Source organism: Pinus tabuliformis, chromosome 1_2 (assembly GCF_031772625.1).
Source record: "Pinus tabuliformis cultivar Carrire ecotype Pingquan chromosome 1_2, CPIR1, whole genome shotgun sequence".
Taxonomy (NCBI): domain Eukaryota; kingdom Viridiplantae; phylum Streptophyta; class Pinopsida; order Pinales; family Pinaceae; genus Pinus; species Pinus tabuliformis.
Genome location: NC_142298.1, coordinates 980,345,422 through 980,367,084, shown reverse-complemented (window position 1 = coordinate 980,367,084; position 21,663 = coordinate 980,345,422). Strand labels below are relative to the sequence as shown.

The following is a 21,663-nucleotide window of genomic DNA, read 5'->3' as shown; positions in this document are numbered from 1 at the left end:
CACCAAGGGATGATCAAAACAGATTTGAAGCCAGTCCACCACTCAGGAGATCAGGTAGGAAAATTTAGTTTCCAACAAGATATAGGGATCATGCTCTTATAACTAGTATGTTAAATGTTGTTGAACCCTCTAATTATAAAGAAGAAGTCAATATAGTGAATGGAGGGCAGTCATGGAAGAGGAATATCATTCATTACTGAAAAGCAAAACCCAGTTCTCCATCAGCGGTGGCTTCCTCTCAAGTCAATGTTTCTACAGTAATGTAGAATGACTCTCAGCCTATTGCTCCATCAGTAGAATCTTCTCAACAATTATCTTCCTTTGCTCCTCCAAATGCTTCAAATGATATTTTAGTTTGTGACTTCCAACCCATTTCTCCATCAGCGACAACTTCCTCTCAAGTCAATGCTTCTACAATAATGCAGAATGACTCTCAACCTATTGCTCCATTAGATGCGGTGCCCTCCTCCTCTCAAGGTACTGTAACATCATCTGCCTTCCCCACTTCTTCTCAAACCACTGCTTCTCCACCTACCCAACCAGTATCTTCTTTGACCCCCTCCTCCACCAGCTCCTGCACTGACAAAATTAGGATTAGCCTGGGAAGAAAATATGATCTCAAAAAATATGTATTTTTTAAATAGGGAAAAACATTATTGGCAACTTCTAAATATGGGTTGCTACTATTACATCATATAAAATTATTTCATTAATGTTACAAATTGGATTATTACAACAATATTTATAAAACTATTTCACAAATGTTACAACTTGGCTTATTACAACAAATTTTTGGAGAATTGAATTCACTTAACCCAAAACAAATTCTTATTAGAAGCACTCAAATTAATATCCTTTGATATTAGTACAAACTTATCTTAGCACTAAATTTTTAATCAAAATCCAATCTAAAAAAGTTGCAGATGGATGAGAATCTAAGAATTATAGATTGTTTCTTACCTTGTAAGAAGAAACTAAATAGGGTGCCAGTATACACCTCTTACAACGCGTTTTTCACCTTGTTTTTCCTAATAGAGTGAAGTGAAAACAAGCAAAAACCCAATACATAACATGAATATTGATGTTGAGAATCTATTTCAACCTTATCAACTATCCAAAGAGATCAAATCTCTTAAATCGTAAACCTCATTTACATCCATTATATATATATATGAAACGAATATTTTTATGAAATATTTTGAAATAGTGAAAAAATTAAATATCTCTTTCATATTGGAAAGTGAAAATATAAATTAAATTTTTTAATTTCAATTATATATATATATATATATATATATATATATATAATTAAGTAATTAAAATTATCTTAATTATGATTAAATAAAAAATATAACATTTTTTAGTGCAGTGTGATATCAATACTATGACATATATGTCCTATATCACTTCCATTACATATCTAAAAAAATATTTAATCTATAATTAACATTGATTTTTTCCTCCATTATTAATATTTGCGATCTATATTTTATTTTCTTAACATTTATAACTTACGTTAAATTTAGTTATTAATATTTTTTAATCTATTGTTTTTTTTAATATAACTGTACACTATAACATCTCATGCAACAACAACCTCTCAACGAAACGAAACAAAAAAAATCAAATTAAAAACCTAAGTTACTCTTAATGAAACAAAAGATAGATTTGCATTGCAAAGTGTTGGAAACGCGTACCTTTAAGTGTGATATCACCTAATATATAGATCAACAGGTGGGCCATATTCATAGGCTCTCTACGAGGAAGGTCGGTGGGGGAGACTTCTATTTCCACTTTTATAGTAAAGTTAATGCATCTTGACATGCAAGGGGAATAGTGGGTGCCTTGCATTTATATTTCCTTCAAAGTTGATTTTGGCATGTTAGCAACAAGGCACTCACTATTCCCTTTGCATATCAGGGTGCATTAACTTTACTATAGAAATAGAAATAGGAGTTTCCAGTTGGTGAGAGCCTCGCTTTAATAAAGAATTTCTTGGTTCAGTCAAATTTATGGTTTCATTAACAAAACAACATCACATACACGATGTGACATAAAGAATTTGGAAATAAAATTATAATTTACATTGTCATATAAGAAGATGTCGCCCTGGCGTAACTTTTTCTTGACATGAGTGAGTTTAATATGGTGTGTTCAATGTATGGAAACCCCTGTTTCCACCTCTATAACCCCATTAATGCGCAGCTACATGGACCACTGGTGTGGTCTTCTAGAAAAGATAAGGCTGTGTCCGATATGAATGTGATGAACCTAATGTCAATCATTATATTACAATGTTCTATTAATGCGAAATCATCCCTTTTCAACAAAATACAGCCATAGAAAATGAAAGGGTCTATTAATGCCTACGCCGACACTCCAGGCTTCTCATGTAACCTGTACAGATGCTTAAGAATTTACACGTACCACTCGTGTGGTTTTCTACCAGGTAAGGCTGTGTCCGATATGAATGTGATGAACCTAATGTCAAATCAATCACTATATTAGAATGGTCTAAAGTTTGATATGAAGAGTTCTCTATCCATAAAAGGTGAGGGAAATGGTATCACTCTGCACATTGTCTGCAGGTGAATAAGGGAGATGGACACTCCCCAGAACCCGGGTCAGAGTTGGCACAGGAATTATGGCGGTTTTTTTATATAGACTTACCAAAAACGAGACGTCCCCTCGCTTGACGACGACGAGACGCCCCCGGATTTGGACGGCTAAGGTAGTATAGGTCTCTACAAAACTATGTACATTTGGGAGTATATCTGGCCTTCAAATGACTCTTCTTCAGAAGAAAATGTGTCTACTTATGTTTCTGAACAACCCAAAAGGGAATTCATCCCTTTTCAACAAAATACAGCCATAGAAAATGAATGGGTCTATTAATGCCCACGCCGACACTCGTGTGGTTTTCTTAACCCAAAAGGGAATTCATCCCTTTTCAACAAAATACAGCCATAGAAAATGAATGGGTCTATTAATGCCCACGCCGACACTCGTGTGGTTTTCTACAAAAGATAAGGCTGTGTCCGATATGAATGTGATGAACCTAATGTCAAATCAATCACTATATTAGAAGGGAAGTTTGATATGAAGAGCTCTCTATCCATAAAAAGTGAGGGAAATGGTATCACTCTGCACATTGTCCACAGGTGAATAAGGGAGATGGACACTCCCCAGAACCCGGGTCGGAGTTGGCACCGGAATTATGGCGGTTTTTTATATAGACTTATCAAGGGCAACCCAAGAGGGTCTCTGCTGGTACTTGGGCTCATTTTTTTGTTATGTCTGTTTGGCATTCTCAATGGTAGATTTCGTATTGCATTCTTTATCACTCTCGGTATGCTAATAAGCATATTAGCTGTCGTTCTGGCATGCCAATTGTTTTTACGGTGGAAACAAGGGAAAGACCGTTCTCGTTCCAAGGCAATCGAAGGTGTAAAGATTTCTTCTCCCACTGCGATTGAAGGTGTCGAGATTTCGCATATACACGCGATTGAAGCCGCGCCAGATGATTTTAATGGAGATTATCTGAAGAATCTGACCGGTCTTCCAACGATATTCTGTTTCCAGGCCCTAGAGACAGCCACTGGCAGCTTCAGCAAAGAGATTGGAAGGGGAGGATTTGGGAAAGTCTACGAAGGAACTTTGACAGATGGTACTCAAGTTGCCGTGAAATGTCTACTGAGTCAGACGGGGCATGGACAGCAGGAGTTTTGTGCAGAAATCGTCAACATATCGTCCCTAAATCATTCCAATCTCGTGAGCTTGCGTGGCGTATGTGTGGAAGGCCCGCATCGGATTCTGGTGTACGAATTCATGCCCAACGGGTCTCTGGATAGATGGCTGTTCGCTTCGGACAGAAAGTTGGATTGGAAGACCAGATATTCGATTGCCCTCGACACTGCACGGGGACTTGCATACCTGCACGAAGAGTCGAGACTTGGTATTCTGCATCTGGATGTCAAACCTCAGAACATTCTGTTGGATGAGGATTTTAAGGCAAAAGTCTCCGATTTCGGCATGGCGAGGTCTCTGAACAGAGATTCGGAGAGTCGTGTGGTGACAGGGGTGAGAGGGACGCCCGGGTACATGGCCCCCGAGTGGTTTGTGGGGTGGGGAATCACTTACAAGACGGATGTGTTCAGCTATGGGATGGTCCTTCTGGAGATAATCAGGGGGAGCAAGAATGTGGATAACTCTCAGGATTCGGAAAATTGGTGTTTTCCTTCTATTGCTTTCAAGAAGGCGAGACAAGGGAAAATGGATGAATTGATCGAGAGCGGGTTGAAATTGGAGAGGCCAAAGGAGATGGATGAGGCTTATCGGTTGATAAAGACAGCGCTGTGGTGTATTCAAAGTAATTCGGCTATGAGACCTTCAATGGGAACGGTGGTGCGATTATTGGAAGGAGATTTGGAGTTGATGGATCCTCCATTCGCCTGCACGCTTCCGTTCGTCCCCTCGCTTGACGACGACGAGACGCCCCCGGATTTGGACGGCTAAGGTATAGGGTCTCTACAAAACTATGTACATTTGGAAGTATATCAGGCCTTAAAATGACTCTTCTTCAGAAGAAAATGTGTCTTCTTATGTTTCTGAACAACCCAAAAGGGAATTCTCGGATTTTATCCATAGCTGAACATAAGTGGTTTTTCTTTCTGGTAAAAGAGTTAGCAAGTCCTGAGTTCTTTGAAACAACTAAAATAAGCTTCTTCTTTTTTCATTCTTTTCGAGAATATGTAGAATGCTGGTTTTTCCCCACAACTTAGAGTAAGCATTTTCCTATTCTCTTAAAGGCTTAGAAATTGTTGATTTTTTTGTTTTAGATATTAAAAAAAAAAAAAACTAAATGTTTTTTTAGTGGATTTGTGATACAAAATTTATAAAATTGTAATTTTGAATTGCCCAATAATTGTAGTACACAAGTGTTGTAAATTTGAATTGCGCAATAATTGTACTATAGAAGTATTCCATAATGTTAAATTCCTCTATTCAATTTAAAAAACAAAATTTCAATCTGATCAGAATCGTGTCACAGTATTCCACCAAAAAAATCCAAAAGAACCTGCTAACTAAATTAGGACCCTGACCATTTTATTCACTTCGTTTCTCCCACGAAAGACAGTAAATAAAATACTTTCATTGGAACACTCCTTTCTCTTCACATAATACAACAAAATTAAAAACCATTACAACTTTCTTTTTCCAAAGTAATTGACGTTGTGTTACAAAGTAAGCTACAACATTTAGATCAATGATTCAATAATGGTTAAATCCCAGATTCACCAACGAACTTACAACCTGTATGTTAAGACACAATTGTGCATTTTTACAGTTGGGAAAAAGGTTTACTAACATGAAATACTTTCATATAAGCAATAAATGCTAACCTTTGAAGTAGAATAAAGACAATTGCACATTATCTTTAAGTTTCTGCGATGATTGGGGTGATGTGCACCACTCGTTCCAAGGCGAACCTCTCACTGTTTCTTAGATGCAGAATCAACAAATGCAAAATCCAGAACCATAGTAGGCAAGTACAATGGAAGAACCGTGATAACAATGCTGAAAGCAACTTTGGAGTGGTTTTTTTGAAGATGCCAACTATGACCATTATGGTCACAAAACTCGTAGTTGCGTGTGCGGCAAGGCAAACTCTCAAGGCATGTGAAATATGCAATCCTAGACTCCTAACAATCATGAAGCCAGTGACTACATTTTTATGGGCTAAGGATTGAAATGTAAAATAACAATATTATTCCTCATACGGCATAATCATGTTTTCTTCTCATCAGGAATCTAAACCCTACTCCATGTTTCATAGATGGTATCCAGTGTAAGTGTAAATTAGTTGGACTGATTATGAAGCTTAACCAGGTAAGCACATTGAATCCAACAGCCTTCCCAAACACAGAGGCAGGAACTGTCACTTCTATGAAGGGACCTCTGTAATCTGAATTTTTGAGGCAGGAACTGTCACTTCTATGAAGGGACCTCTGTAATCTGAATTTTTGATGAATAGAAAGCCAGTTCTAAGTGTAACTTAGCGAGGCATTATTTCTTCTGCTGTCAAAGTAAACAAAAGCCAACAGACTTCCTCTCTTCTTCCAACAATTTTTAGTCAACGAAAGAAACGTTCTCAGTTACGGAGCACTTGGGGCTGTATGCAAAAGAATCTGTTGGTCAAAAGTTTCATCTACAGTACTGTGTTGATGTTTGTTACTTCCAGGTTTTGCATGCATTCAGTATGACCAGGGTTGGAATTTGGGTTTCTCTTTACCCATCATACAATTTTTTTTTGACGTTTTGGGTCTTTAGGCTTCCCGTCAAGAAACGTTATGTTTAAAATTTTGCCCGTCAAGAGAGTGATGTTCTCATAACACAGATTAACCTTTCACTAATAAAGATTTGATTAAAAAATTACCATTCAATAACATAATTATGTTAAAGAATTTCATATATTTATCTCAATGAAAAAACCAAAATTTGAAAAAACTCAATTGTGGAGGTTTCAACAAAAAGTGTTTGAGCATTTGAAATTTTCTTATTAAAACTATATAGTTAGTCTTAAGTAAAATACTTGATTGTTAGCCATTGCATATATTTAATTTATCATTTAAAACCAACAATTTATATCATGCCAATATTTAGATGCCTAATCTTTAAATTATCATTTAAAATCAACAGTTATAATTTAAAATCAACAATTTATATTATGCCAAGAGAATAGTCTTTCGGATTAATTACATTGGAAGGATTGGGTCGACGTTTCAAACCAGCTAATGTGGTTCATCCTCAGGAAGTTTCGAACCAACCAATGTAATTAATCCGAAAGACTATTAGGATGAACCACATTAGTTGGTTTGAAACGTCAACCCAATGCTTACAATGTGATTAATCTGAAAAAGTATTTTCTACATCCTAGATCACAAAAGTCTTATATATTATATTATGCCACCTGAATATTTAGATACCTAATAAAACCAAGTTCCATTTAGAGATAATTTATGACATTATCTAATATAAAATTTGATACAAAATACCGGGTAGGCAGGCTGTTGACGAATGTAAGCAACATTTTGAGCTTACTTCCCCTCTCATAGGCCAATCCGGCGTGCATCTCCACAACCATGGCGTCAACTAGCTGCCTCCAACGATACAAAGGAGTAGAGCATCCCACGAGACAGTTCCACTTGCCTCGGCTCCTCACCCACCTGGCCACCAGCAAAGAGGCAACCGTGCACGACACCGCAGCGCAAGCCATAGCCAGTCCCAACGCCGCCTTACCCATAACCCCCGCTCCAATACCACCTCCACGGAGATCTACCACAAACAACAGAAATAACCACAAATTCTCGCCATTTACCCCCGTAGCAGCAGAAGGCGTTCACCTACACAATCCATCGCTCAAATAGAACCCAAGAATCCAAATCCAACAGAAACTCGCTTCTCAAAGTTCCTTCCTCTGACCCAGAAGAGTCGAACCAACCAAGCAATCGAATCAAATGTCATACCCTATGAAAATGCATTTCGAGATTCCAAGAATCCCCGGTGCTCTCATAACCCATGTTTTGAAAAAAGAAAGAAAAATAACAACGAAAAGAAACCCTAGGTAGCTTTTGGGGCTTTCTGGAAAGTTACCGTGTTCCTACTCTGAATCCAGATAATGCAAACGTAATTTAATATGCTTATTGGCTGTCGGCGCTGATTAAAATTGAGCATATTTTCAGTGAAAAGAAACTTGCCAAAAAAACACACGGTTAGATGGAAAATAAAGGGGCGTAAGAACGTTTTGGAAAAAGTTCCAAACGTCTAAAATACGTCTTTTACGGTTTCGGGCACGTCAGTAAAAACGGGCATTGACAAATTTCAGCAGTCAAATACGGGAAAATTGCCCTATGACGGGCAAAATGCCCGTCAAATTCCATCCCTGAGTATGACTATTAGGAGAAAGAAAAGGGAAAGAGCAAAGTTGCTCAGCACCAAGTTGCTTTATTTAAACATATATATAAGAGTATTTATATATATTTTAATTTATAAACAAAATTGTTGTTTTGGCATGAATCTCATTTTTTAAGCGATAATCTGATATTTTTGTTATTTAAAATACATTTTTGAATGTATTAATGGATTCAACACCCTGAAAAATCTCTAGCACACAAGAATTGTACAAATTAAACAATTTAAATTCAAGTTTTTAAATATCTCCACTGAATTTTGATTAAAATTAACTAAAAAAAATATCGTGAAAAAAAATCATGAATTCTTGTTGTGAGTGAAAATAATATGTTATTATTTTCTCTATTTATATGTTGTTTTCGTTTAGCGAAAATTCCATTGAGAATAACTTATTTTAGAATGCCTTCTACCATTCCTCTTTAGAAATAGTAAAAATAGAAGAAGCTTCACAAAACAATCTAGCGCAGGTTTTGTGACAACCCCAGTGATGTTTCCATTTGTGAAATGCATTATAAATATGTTGTGTTTTAATTACAAAAAAAATGGGTTGAGTTAAGGGACACAAATTCAAGAGATTGGGTGAGGATACTTGCTTGGGTGGTTGGAAATTTTCTTACTACAAGAAAGAAAATATGTATTGGTCATGTCAGCTCTTCAAGGTTGGGTTGTGAAATTAATGGTCTGGTATGTTCATAATTGATGGCTGCAATAGGAGTATGCTGGTCCATGCTTCCTTTGGCAAGTTTTACAAGGCAGAAAGGACAAGAAATTAAGAGAATAGTGGGCAAGCTACCAGCTAATATGGTATGTTGGCCATCCACTATAGCGAGACAAACAACAAAAATAAAATCTGGAAATAATTAGATAGGTGGAGCCCTTCCTATTGGTTAGAAACATTATGGCAGGAAAACGTCACTGTCAAAAGGAATGCAGTAGAGGAATTTGAATAGACAGAGACAACACATGAGACCATGCAAGAGAGGTAGTGTAATATAAGAACAGTGGACTCGAGCAGTAGGGGTCAGCGCAAAAGAGGAACTACGCAGTAGTAAAGTAGAGGGAGAATTTGGAGTTGTACGTGAAAACATAGTAGAGAAAGAAGGAGAGGAACCTAACTATTGGAACAATGTGAAAGAGAAGGAACATAAGCCATTCGAACTACTAAAAGAGGGTAGTCAAACTATGGAAAGAGGACTCGGAGCAAAATACCCCTCAGTGTCTAGATTCAAGCTTGGGCGTGACAATTGCAAGTGAGAGCTTGGCTATAGTTGTTTATGTGTGGTTGGAGAGTCAGAGTCCCAGACTCAGATTCCCAATATACTTGAAGATATGTGTTGCCTATGCTTTAATAGCAATGAGTATGTGTTTACATCTTGTCTTGAATTGATCCTATCATTATAAGAGGCATAGTTGATTTTATTACTTGGGAATGTCGATTGATACATTGTTGATATTGCTTTGAAGGTGTCAAAATGATGTGATAAACCCTTGCTTGAATAGTTGGTTATAACCATGGTGCTCAAGTTGAATTACATTCTAACTATGTGTATCATGGTTGTTTTCTAAGAGTAATAATCATTTTAACGTCTTCCCTACACTTTTCAGGCCCTGAATAATAGTATTGATGTTTTATTCTTTTCTGGGCCTACTGACATTAGGGGGATTTTGAGGTCTAAAATGGGCCTCCTAAGAAAAATGTACAACCAAAATAAACTTTATAAGAACCAATAGGATTCAAGATGATGATGTCAACCATGGGGGATGATTAACCATTTTCAGAGTAAAAATGTAAAAAATATTAAAAAATAACAAAATAATAAAATTATTTTTTCAACTCATATTTTCAACTTATCTCCCTAAGGTTTTACTCAAATTTCGAGCAAGAGTACTCTTTGGATGAAAAATTTAATTCGTCATTCAAGGAATACCCATGTTGCATACTTTCAATGGACTCTGTTACACGAAAAAAGAGCAATTTATGAAAAAATGTGATTGCAATCATGTTTTTTCATGTACTTCTCATTTTTCATGTAGCAGGGTCCATTGAAAGTATGAAACATGGGTACTCCTTTTATGAGGAATCAAATTATGCATTCAACGAGTGTTTTCACTCGAAATTTGAGTAAACCCATAAGGAGATAAGTTGAAAATGCGAGTTCAAAAAATTATTTTTTTTCTTTTTTCCCTTTAAAATTTGATGATGTAATATAATATTATTTTATTACTTCCACTATTATTTTATAATTTCCATAGGAGTTTCATTTTAGACCTCAAAACTCCCCTAATGTCTGTCTATTTCACATGGTTGACAATCTAAATTTCCGATAGCATGCACCAATGTCCTTGGGTTTGCAATTCTATTTTATTTAAGCTTGGGGATCAATGAATATTCTTTAAACTGTCAAATAGAATGCATCATGAGCTTGGTAAGTTGTTTTTATGCTTCCGACACTCTAGACTTGAAGTTGCATTATATATATATGAGAACTATTTTCTCATTGTTAAGTAATTTACCATATATATATATATAATATTGGTGTTGTGCTAATAATACCATTTGGGTTGGTCAACCTGGTGAGTTTCATGTTCCAGAAAGGTTGGTCTAACATGCTTACCCTCTTTTATTTTTAAAGACGACCAATGGCCATCACAACATACTAGTCATAGTGATGAGCTGCATCCTAAAGAGTGGCTCAATCCTCATGTTAAAATTAAATCATTGTGTTGAGCCTAGAACCATGGGTGTTCATTGGAGGATAGAGTTTATACAGGTGACATTACATTTTTTACTAATATAGTAAGCATATATCTAAATAAGAGCCACATACCACCCCTCAGTTCATAACATCTACTGCTAATCCTTTCCTTGCAATTATGATTGAGGAGACTAGGCATAATTATGTTAAATCGGAAGCTTGGAGAGTCAATTGCAAGCAACTTCACAACTAATAAATATTGATTATTAACTAGTGTCAACTAAGTGATTGATCTATTGTTCACACTTTTTAAAAGTCCCTTGAATAATTGATGTAATTTACAATGAAATTGTAACCACCTCCTCCCACATTTACCCAAGATAACTCGTCCAATGAGGTAAACATGTGACCAAAGAGTTACTATGATATGATTCTACTCACCAAGTACATTTAAGGAAGTGAAACTGATAAGACAAGACCAATCTGACCTTCCTTAGATGCTATAGAACCTTCAGGAGCCATCCAACACTTCTAGGTGTCCAACCCCTGAGACCACTTGCTGATTTGTTGAACTAGAGCCCCAGTCGCACTCATGACAAGCCCTCCATGTGATTGAAACCCTCCAGTGACATGCACAACAAGGAATCCATGCGATTGTCCATTTTCAGAAATTTTTGTGCCAACAACCTCGGATACTTAGCCACTTTTCTAGGCTCGAGACTCATGCCTCGTCGCAGAACTTGATGAAACTCTTAAAAAGGATAAATAACAAGATGAAAAGGCATTTAATGCAAAACTTGAACAAGGATCTGATATGACAAGGCCTAGCCATGACATACATTTGGTGAAACACATCATGAGCATGTAATCTACAGGTCATATAAACACATCTGAGGATAGGGACTTCATACTTATGTAAGATTCACCGAGAAGGACCGATGGCCTCTCATAATAGCTACAAGATCATCTATTAAGCCATGCATTCATTAACATTTCATTTACTAATCAAAACATGATGAGATCCATGACTAAGATCTGCCATAAAACCATTCTTATAACCAACAAAATAGCAATGATAGAACAATCATTAAGATCACATAATAACAAGTACATTTACCCATCAAATACAGGAGGAAAATAGCTCTATTGACATATGCAAAAATGAAACCAAGTCTAGGACTTCAACGTACCACCCAACCATAGATTGGGCTGAACCAAATATTTTTTTTCAGTCAATCACCCCGTGCCATATTCCAAACATGACTTTGGGATCTCATGGTATAAACCAAACAAAGAAAAAACAGGGCTTCGAGAGGCCAAACCACCTCAACCCTCAACCAGTGATTCCACCTCATAGTTAGACATCACTAACCATCACTAGATTGGTCTCTACCCAAGTTGTCCAAGGCTCGAGAGCATTTGTTCCAACCAGGGCTCCTAGAACTAGTAACTCAACCCAAAGTTGTCATCGAGCTTCTATAAAGTTTGTCCAACCAGGGTTTCGAGGACTAGTAACTCAACCCACCAAGGGCTCCTAGAGTGTTTTTCCAACCAAGGCTTCTAGGACTAGTAACTCAACCCAAGTTGTTACAAGGATTCCAAAACGTTTTTCCAACCAAGGCTTCTAGGAATTAGTGTCTCAACCCACAGCCATAAGAAACATGAGCACCAATCATAAAAACTAGGTAAACCCACAATACCATTGATATCTAGGAAATGGAAAGGCTATGAAACACCACTGTCAATCTAGGAAATCCTCCATGGGCTAACATTGCAAGGTCATAAGTGCTAAAAAGTTGGGCTAGATGTCCTCCTCACTGTGCTATAGAAGGGCCAAGCGATCCCTCAAGGGATATCTAACGCATTTGTGAAAAACCACTTGAAACAAACCCTCAAGATCAACTGATATCAACATCATTAGGTAAAGAAACCATTAAAGTATCATAATGGACCATATTCCATGTGTTTCCTTCTAGTACTTCACACAAGCTTTACCTTCAAATGTCTTTCTAGATGATGATTTGTAAGCAAGTTACCATATTTGTGTTAGGGATGATTATACAATTAGCCCTACTAGGTGCTTCCAGCCCCAAGAGGAAGGACAGTTCCTAGGTAAGGCCATCAATCCATAGGTGCATGAGATAAATGTGTACATCAAATGGGAAAGACTTTAAAGAAGATGCCATTGCCTTGGTGTCAGTTGAAAAGTCCAACATCTTGAGTGTAATTGTAATGATCCAATTCGACTTATAGCCAAAAGGGTATTAGGATGTCTACGATGTATGCATATGATAGCTACATATGCGTACATCACATGCTTTGCACCAGTATACTTAATGACAGATCATAACCAAGAAACAACATGCATGTGCCATGCATGCCAAAACTAGCAAGGAAATCATACATGAAACTCAGTACCTGCAAGAAAAACCTGTTGTAGTTGTTGATCCCACTATTGTCTTGTGCTTTCCTGCTTTCCTTTGCCTTCTTGCTCCAAATCCCAAGTGTGTCACATTGTTCCAAGAGTGTTCCAAGAAAACTCTAAATTTCCAAGAGTATGAAAGAGAGAGGGAATAGAAGAGAGACCTCTAAAACTGAACTGTCAAAAACCAACATTGAAAAAAGCCAAGCAAAATCCATGAACTGATCCTCTGGGGCCTTTTTATAACTGAGGCCTCTATTTTCTTCATTTTCCATTATTTTCCTTCAATATCCTCCCCACATGCAATCTGTGACATTTGACCTTCCTTTTCTCCTATTTTCCATTATTTTCATAAATAAATGCAAGTTTGTCTTTCCAAAGCCTTTTCCATTTCCTTTTCCAATTTCCATAGCCATTAATTAATCACAAGTGATCCTTGTCACTATATTTTTTCCCAACTTTCAGCGTGGAATATGTGTCCCATGACCATGGTCTTATTTTTCCTTTATTAACTTTATTACATGAAGTTTTAACTCAGGTCTATTACATACCACTCCCGATTAGGGGAACACCATCCTCAGTGTCCAATGACACCTACAACCAACAAGAACGTTGAAAAGAAAAACATACTTCCCATGGATCTTTATAACTTAGCTCATTGCAGTGCTAAAAACATAACCAACATGACAAACATAAAAGCATGGAAACCGTACCACTTATTGGAGCTTTATAACATAGCTCGATGTGGTATTTACATCATACATATGCATGTATACATATACCAAAACTACTTTGCCTCAATTGACAAAAAAGGAATGACACATAGTCCTCATTTGATCAACCATCTCCCATGTAGCTTCATTGGACCCGAAGTGCTTCCACTGCACTTTAACCAGCTCGATTGCTCAGTTCCAAAGGATGAGCATCTTTCTATACAAAATTCACTGAGGTTCCAATTGGAATTCGCCTTCTGGCTCCACTTACAATAAAGACGATTCAATCACATTATCAACATCTTTGACATACTTCTTAAGTAATGAAACATGGAAAACATCATGGACTTTCATTGTTGGAGGTAGTGCAAGTCGGTAGGCCATTGTAATGGCCCCAAATTAAAAGTTCATGCAATACAGTTAATAAAGGCAAAAAAGATCAAGGTCATTGGACACGTATTCCAACCTGAATGTTGGGAAAAATATCCTAGTGGGCATCACTTGATGTGTTTATGGTTAAGGAAAAATTGACAAAGGTAATGAAAAAGGCTTTGAAAACGAAAAAGGAAATTTTGGCACTTTATTTATGAAAATGAGGGAAATTAGGAGAAAAGGGAGGTGAAAGGTGAAAGGTTGCATGTGATAATGAAATTGAAGGAAAATTAACCAAAATGAAGAAATTAGAGGCATAAAGAATAAAAAGACATCAGATGATCAGTTTGTGGCCTCTTTGTTAGTTCAATTTCGGTATTGGTCTCAGAGAGGAGTAGAGAACCAATAGGAGAATGAAAGTAAGAAACCAAACGAAGGACATGGAAAGAAAATAAAGCAAGGATCAAGCAAGGAAAATTTGTGTCAAGCATCTTAAGTAGAAATCATTGCAAGTAACAGGTTGCATGTATAATTTCCTAGTTGGTTTTGGCATGCATAGTATACGCATGTGTATTTTTGGTTTATTTGTTGTTTGTGGCATGGATTTTGTCGAGTTTTGATAATAGTTCTAGCTTTGCCTTGCCATTTTCGGATGTCCATGGTGTGATGGGATTCATTTTTGGTTGAGCTTTGGATTGTCGGAAGGTTTTGGATCTGAGTGAGGTGGTCTTAGGAAAATTCCAAGGGTTGGGGGTGGAGATGGTTTTCTTCGAGAAGCCCTCAACAGGTGGGTGGAGACAGGAAAATTCCTCAAGAGATGATGAAGAAATTCTTAGGCATCCAAGCTCGGATGGGTTTTGTGATCGCGTGACCAGTGTAGGTGAGATCACGGTATGGTGAGGGTGGAGGTTGTTTAACCTCTAAAATCCCTTGGTTTTTTTTGGATTGGTTTATCCCATGAGATCCCACATTCAGGCTTGGAATATGGCATGAGGGTGCTTGGCTGAAAAAAATATTTGGTTCAGCCTAATCTATGGTCGGGTGGTATGTGGAAGTCTCAAACCTGGTTGGCTTTTGCATATCGTTACGAAGAACTAACTTTCTATTCCCTTTGATGATTAAATGTATTTGTGATTTTGTGGCTTGAATGGTTGTTCTATCATTGTTATTTATCTGGTTATATTCCAATTACAAGCATGGTTATATGATATATCTAAGTATGGAACTTATCACATCTTCACTAATGAATTTCTAGTTCATGAATGTATGACCTAACTAGTGTTATGAAAATTATTTTGAGAAGGCATTGGTTCTTCTTGTAAAGTCTCAAATAAGTTTTCATATCCTTATGTTCATATATGCATTCATGACATGTAGGTTGCATGTTTACTAGGTGTTTGACTAAATGTTAGCCTTGATTGGGAAGGGTCGGGTCAAGTCTTGGTTCAAGTTTTGGTTTATGAGATTTGTTTCTATATCACTCATCAATTTTGAAAGTTTCACTGAGTTCTGGGCAAATGCTTAAGTCCTAACATTAAAAAAGTGGCTCAGAACTTGGGTTCGCTGGCATAGAACTATTTGGAAAAGTCCACAGTCATTGGCATGCAAACCTATGGTAGAAACTAGAGGCTTACAGTTGCTTGCATGCCTTAGAAAAGGAGCGGTTGAGGCTCTAGTTTAGTGAAAAAGAGATTTTTCTTATGGGTTGGATAGCTAGAGGGGTTGGGTTGCTCCTGACGGTCTTGTAACAGCTGAGCGAAGTCATTAAGATCTTTAGTTATCAAATCCATTTCCTTAAAGTCATATAGGAGGTTGAGTCTTATCACGGTGACTCTCATCTCATGTTTACCCCAGGCAAACCCGTGAACATAGGTAAATGTGGGAGGAGTCAGGTTATAAGGTGGTATCAGAGTGGGTTGCACTCTTTTTGGGTAAAATTTGATGTTGTTGAGGTTATGGTTGTCATGCATGGAGTCATGGTATACAATTGGTATGGTCATGCATGATGTTGTTATATTGATATGATTATGATTATATATGTATCGCACTAATGTGGATTGATTTTGTAGATGAGATATGCCTCCCCTGAACGTCACTAAGTTATGGATTTGATTTTGGTATCTATTTGGTTTATAGGACATGGTATAATTGTAGGAAGAAGAAAAGAAAATATTATGAGCAAAATGGTAGACTACAGTTCCCGTGACTCCCCAACAGATTAGTTGGGCAACAAGGAGATGAGTACTCTCCTGGTGTTGAAGACCAAAAATGTTCCTTTTTTATACCTTCCCTAAACTCCATACATGCCATTCTCTTCCATTTTTATCATAATAATCCCAATAAGGTGTCATCTTGCAAGGTTATTGGAAAAAGCAGGTACCTAATTATCTTTTATTCATAGTTTCATTGTTTCCTTATTATTTGACTTAATATTTGCATGAGCTACCAGATTGAACCAAGTCCGCAGCTAATGGTCGATTCTGCAGCTTACTTGAAGAATCCGTAGGTTCTGAAATATCAGTTAAGGAGCGAAATATATGGGCAGGTAGCTGACAACAGACATAACAATATCCACCTATTTTCATGATTCAGCGATATGATCAGGGTGTTGTATGAGCAAGTCAACGTGGAAGTCAACCCAACGAAAAAGGAGCCCAAGATAAAACAGGCGAGTGAGAAGATCGATGATAAGGATGAAGCTAATATTTTTCCTCATGATTTGCTTCTCCGATAGAAAATCATGAAGAATAAGTATTTCATATTATCTTATGTCATTTTTAGGGTTTCTATCGAGTAGGATAGGTGTAAAAATCTCTAAATAGTTTATTGAAGGAGGTTATAAAACCTACCTATGGGCATGAAAAGACAAACCGGTTATTATTTTGAAAACACTGTTTGCATTTATAAAAACGAAGCTTGATTACTCCTCAGTGTGTTGCGTGTTGAATCTTTGGTTGGTTGCTACTTACCTTTAACTCACAAGAGGGCCCCCTGGGAGCTATAAGGTCCTATTTAATTTTTAGTTAATATTTTAGTTTTATATTTTAAATTATGTAGCATTAGTTTGTCACTGCGAATCTTTCATTTTTAACTTTCATTGAAAGTTGATGACATTGAGAATAGAGTATTGTGAGAGAGTTTTATGTATATTTCTTTTATAGACTTAATCATTTCATTATGTGAAGGATGAAGGAAATAAATAAAAAAGGTATCTATTGTGAACATGAAGAGTGGAATCATTTGATTGCAATTAGAAGTATAATTCTTCCAATGCTTTATGAGTATGATTTAGATTTGACGGCGTGATATTTTATTTTTGTACTTAAGATTAGTTTCATTTATGCAAGCAAGAAGTAAATTTAATTGTGTTGGTGTGATATTTTATTTATGCAATTTTAGATTAGTTTAGTTTTTTTGCAAACGTAAAGAGAATTTGGATTTGGTTTTGCTATTTACTTCTGCTATGCAATTTAGTTTTATTTTGTCAGTGCGATATTTTCCTTTCTTACAAGAGTGACAATTTCGTAGATGAATCATGTGAATGAAAACATCCTAATTTAATTTTACAATTTACTAACATAATAAAGAATCCTAGCACAACTCGTGCACATACACTTCATCAGTTTACAAGCCCTGGTCGATAATTTATGTGGTAATTTAAAATCAATTAAATTACCAAGCATTTTGTCTCCGTTGTCTGGGAAGTGTATATAGGATTGATTTTTGGGAATCTTTTCATTTAAAAAAATGAAAAAAACATATTTATGCATAGAGAAGAGATTCTAGGTGTAGGTTTATAAGTAGAGGTAGGAGTTCCATTCCAACATCACCACTCACCCCACCACGACCTTGTAGGGCCACACCATCCACCGAAAATCATATTCCATCATTTGCAAGTAGAATTAGGCTTTTTGAGGTACAGGGATCTGAAATCCAACCAACAGATTCACCAAATTATTCTACTGGAGCTGTAGTGGACAAACCTACATCCCCAACAGAAGGAGTAATCTTTCTATATTCAACTGGAGAACCAATTATAGGAAAAGAACTGGAAGTCCCTAGTGAAGAAGAAACTTATTTTATTACATTGATAGAAGAACCATAAGAGGAGCTAGAAAATCCAATTGAAGAACCCTACATTAGCTATGAAGAATCTACAATGGCGGGGGAAGGAGAAGGAGAAGTACATTATTTGAATGGTGACTTTAGGATTGGAGGTGGAAGAGGTAATAGAGGAGGCGGCAGAGGAGGAGGTGGAGGAAGAGATGGTAGAGGAGAACCATAACCTTTTGGGTTTTCCATCCACTGATGGTGTTGGACCCGCCAACCCGATATGAAGTCCCAACTAGACCTCACATCATTTGGTGTAGGAGTCCCATTCGGTACGATGGATCGATTTCCATTAGCTTATAGATTTTCCTTGTCTCTTGTTGTTCATCACATGAGAGTGTTAATCTTTTAACTTCAAGAAAACGAGGTGGGTATTCTTGGTGAGTACGTAATGTAACTTTGTCTCTGAGTTCTCTTGCTGTAAGGGAGAGGGTAAAAGTGAGCCTCTACATGAGAGGTAGTAGTACCACCCAAGGAAAGACACACGTGTAAAACAACAAGGGTATGTCCAGCATCCAGCGGAATAGTCCACAACGGATGCGACAGTTGTTAAAACCATAGTACAAGGGAAAACACATACATTGTCCAACGGAGCAGTCCACACGGGGGTGACGATCGTTATGACCAACAAAACTCAAGAATGGTTTATCTAATGTCCAATAGAGTAGTCCACATGGACGAGACAACAATGATAAACAATACAATACAAATTCAATAATGTAAGTACTAAAAAAATCGAAGTAGTTCAACTATACTAGTATAGGTTAAAAAAACATGCATTACAAACGTTTAAAGAATAGTCTTACAAATGGATACAAAACATGTATGAAAATGTGTTGGCCTAAGACAGGATTCTAAATTAAGAAAAAGTTCCAAGACACATCTTTACACCATACATCACTAGCCCCAGTAGTGGGACATTGGAGCCACTCCTCACTCCTCAAAGAATAGACTATAGACTCTCAAGGCTATGTGGGAGGAGACAAGGTGAAAAGTCCTTTTCTCATACAATGAGGGGATATATATAGCCAAGGGGGATAACTGACCCTTGTGACTCTTCAACTTCCCTCATGACTGTTTGACTTCCTATGACTTTTTGACTTACATGACTCTTCAACTTCATATGTGCATCTCTTGGACTTTCACATTACATTACATTTTATTACAACAAGTATGGCCCATCGTAGTGATCTGGCCGAAACAACTCATGGCACAACTCAACATGACATTGTTGATGTGGACTAGATGATTGTGGTGTCCATGTCGAGCTTTTATGTTGTTGAGTGATAAATGTGTTCTCGGTGTATTGTGTCTTCACCTCTACATAGAAAAGTGTGCGGGGTCTTGGTGTTTGCTTGATGGTGCACGTGTATATGTCCCTTTCTCTTAGTAGTCGATGTTGTACGTTCGTTCAATTGCAAGCACGTCTTATAGCGTGCACTACTTCTTCATCTCGTTCGTCGTCACGCCATGTTTCATTAATGTACCAGTTGTTGTAATCACTCATGACAAGATGACATCAAATCCAAAAATATCCTAGTCTAACATGATATATTGTTTTACATTTTGAGTGTAGGCGACTGGGAGGGAGGACAAGGCATTGAAACCACGCAGAGCACAACTCAGGATGGGATTAGAGGCTCTGGAGCACTACCAGGAATAACTACACACATGTCACTGGGAGGTATATTTGTGCAATTTGGGACAACAGTGACAATTGCAAGGTAGAACCCAGTTTGGCAGAATTGCGCAGTTCCTGGGAAGAAGACAATGCAGGGTGCCAGGAGGAACCGCTGGGTAATTCTGCATAGTTTTCAGGATGAGGACTGGGTAGGTCAACCAAGGTTTCAGTTGGGAATCTGCACAATTTCTCTGAGGAAGACAAAGTGGGAAACAATAAGCATTGACAAACATTTCTGTGTAGTTTTCTAGAGTAGGGATGGATCGAGTTGCGAGGAGTTTCTAGTCATAACTGCGCATTTCTGAGAGACATTGTTAGACAGGAAGTTGTTGTGCAGTTTCCAGGATGACTGCAGAGTGGGGCAGTAGGGAGAGTTCCAGTCAAAACTGTGCAATTTTCGGAGGGAGAGTAGGGTAATCCAACAGGGGGGCTTCCCAGTCACATCTGCGCAATTCGTTTGACCAGTGTAGTGACAGGAAACAGAGGCCTGACTCACATGACTGTGCAGTTTTTGCAAACAATGTAGGGCAGGTAGTTGGGCAATGTCAGTGCAACCCAGGGTCATAGTGCAGTTTTGTGTTTCCAGTAGACCAGAGGGAGGCTGGATGAGTGATCTTGTGGGAAACGCAGATTGGATCGGACTTGGGGACAACTTATGCGTAGTTCTGGGAGACATTCGGCTTGCTCACCTCCAGGATTTCATAGTGCAGGCTACCCCGGAGGGCAGCCTCAAGCTCTACGTAGTTCTGGGCATCAGAGCAAAGTCACTGAGAACTAAGACTGTGCAGTGCAACTCAGTCGGGGTTTGGTTGAAGGAGGGTTGTCCGATCGACAAATTTTTAGGAAAAATGGCTAAAGTGTGAGAGCAAGTGAGCTTGTGCATACATGACATTGTGATCACACACTTAGCATGACTTGATAACAAGACACCTCAAACCAACAAGAAAAACATGTGTTCAGTGAGACTATCTTAAAGGTTAAAAGCGACAAGTGTGACACTTGAGATAGGTCCTCGAATGACTCTGATGAAAATTACACGACCGTTCTTACAAATTTGTGTGTGAGTATGAACAATGTTCACACGGCCAAAAAATATCATGCACACAGAGACAAACCTTCAAAATTTCCAAAACAAGATCGCAAGCATGACATAGCAATCAACATGCCAAAAGACGACTGGTGGCCGATTAAGAAAAAAGGGTGTAAAGACTCGACATGAGATCATGGAATGAGACCAAGTGATTGCAACCATCAAGGGGAAAATCAAGGAAGGCTCAGAAATTTGGATGTAGGCTAAAATTTTGGAGGGTGTTGCAACCACTACAACACTTGGAGACACACTCGTTGAATACCAGCTTCTCTATTTGGGTTCATTTTCAGCACAGGGCCTTGGCCATTTAGGGAGTATTGATTCGTTGTGCAAGTTACTTTGGATTCCCAACTTACCCCATGGATAGACATGGTTCACCTTGTACCAACTCAGTCAAACACAACAAAATTTTCAGCTAGATCACAATGTTTCAAAATCGGGAAGGGTAGTTTGGCTCACGAGCTTAAGATTGTCATAGTATAATTTTTCACCTCTAATGTTTCTCCACTGCCAGTAGGCCTGGACAGTACCCTGATGGAGTCATGCAGGAACACAAGCATTGCTCCATTGCCAGCGAGCCTGATTAGTACCCCGATGGAGTTGCCTAC

General features: G+C 37.7%; 1 pseudogene; it reads left to right on the top strand.

The window, feature by feature from the left end:
- Positions 1 to 2,596: 2,596 nt before the first annotated feature.
- LOC149209287 (G-type lectin S-receptor-like serine/threonine-protein kinase SD2-5 pseudogene) lies at positions 2,597 to 4,830 on the top strand (annotated as a pseudogene).
- The last annotated feature ends 16,833 nt before the right edge of the window (positions 4,831 to 21,663 follow it).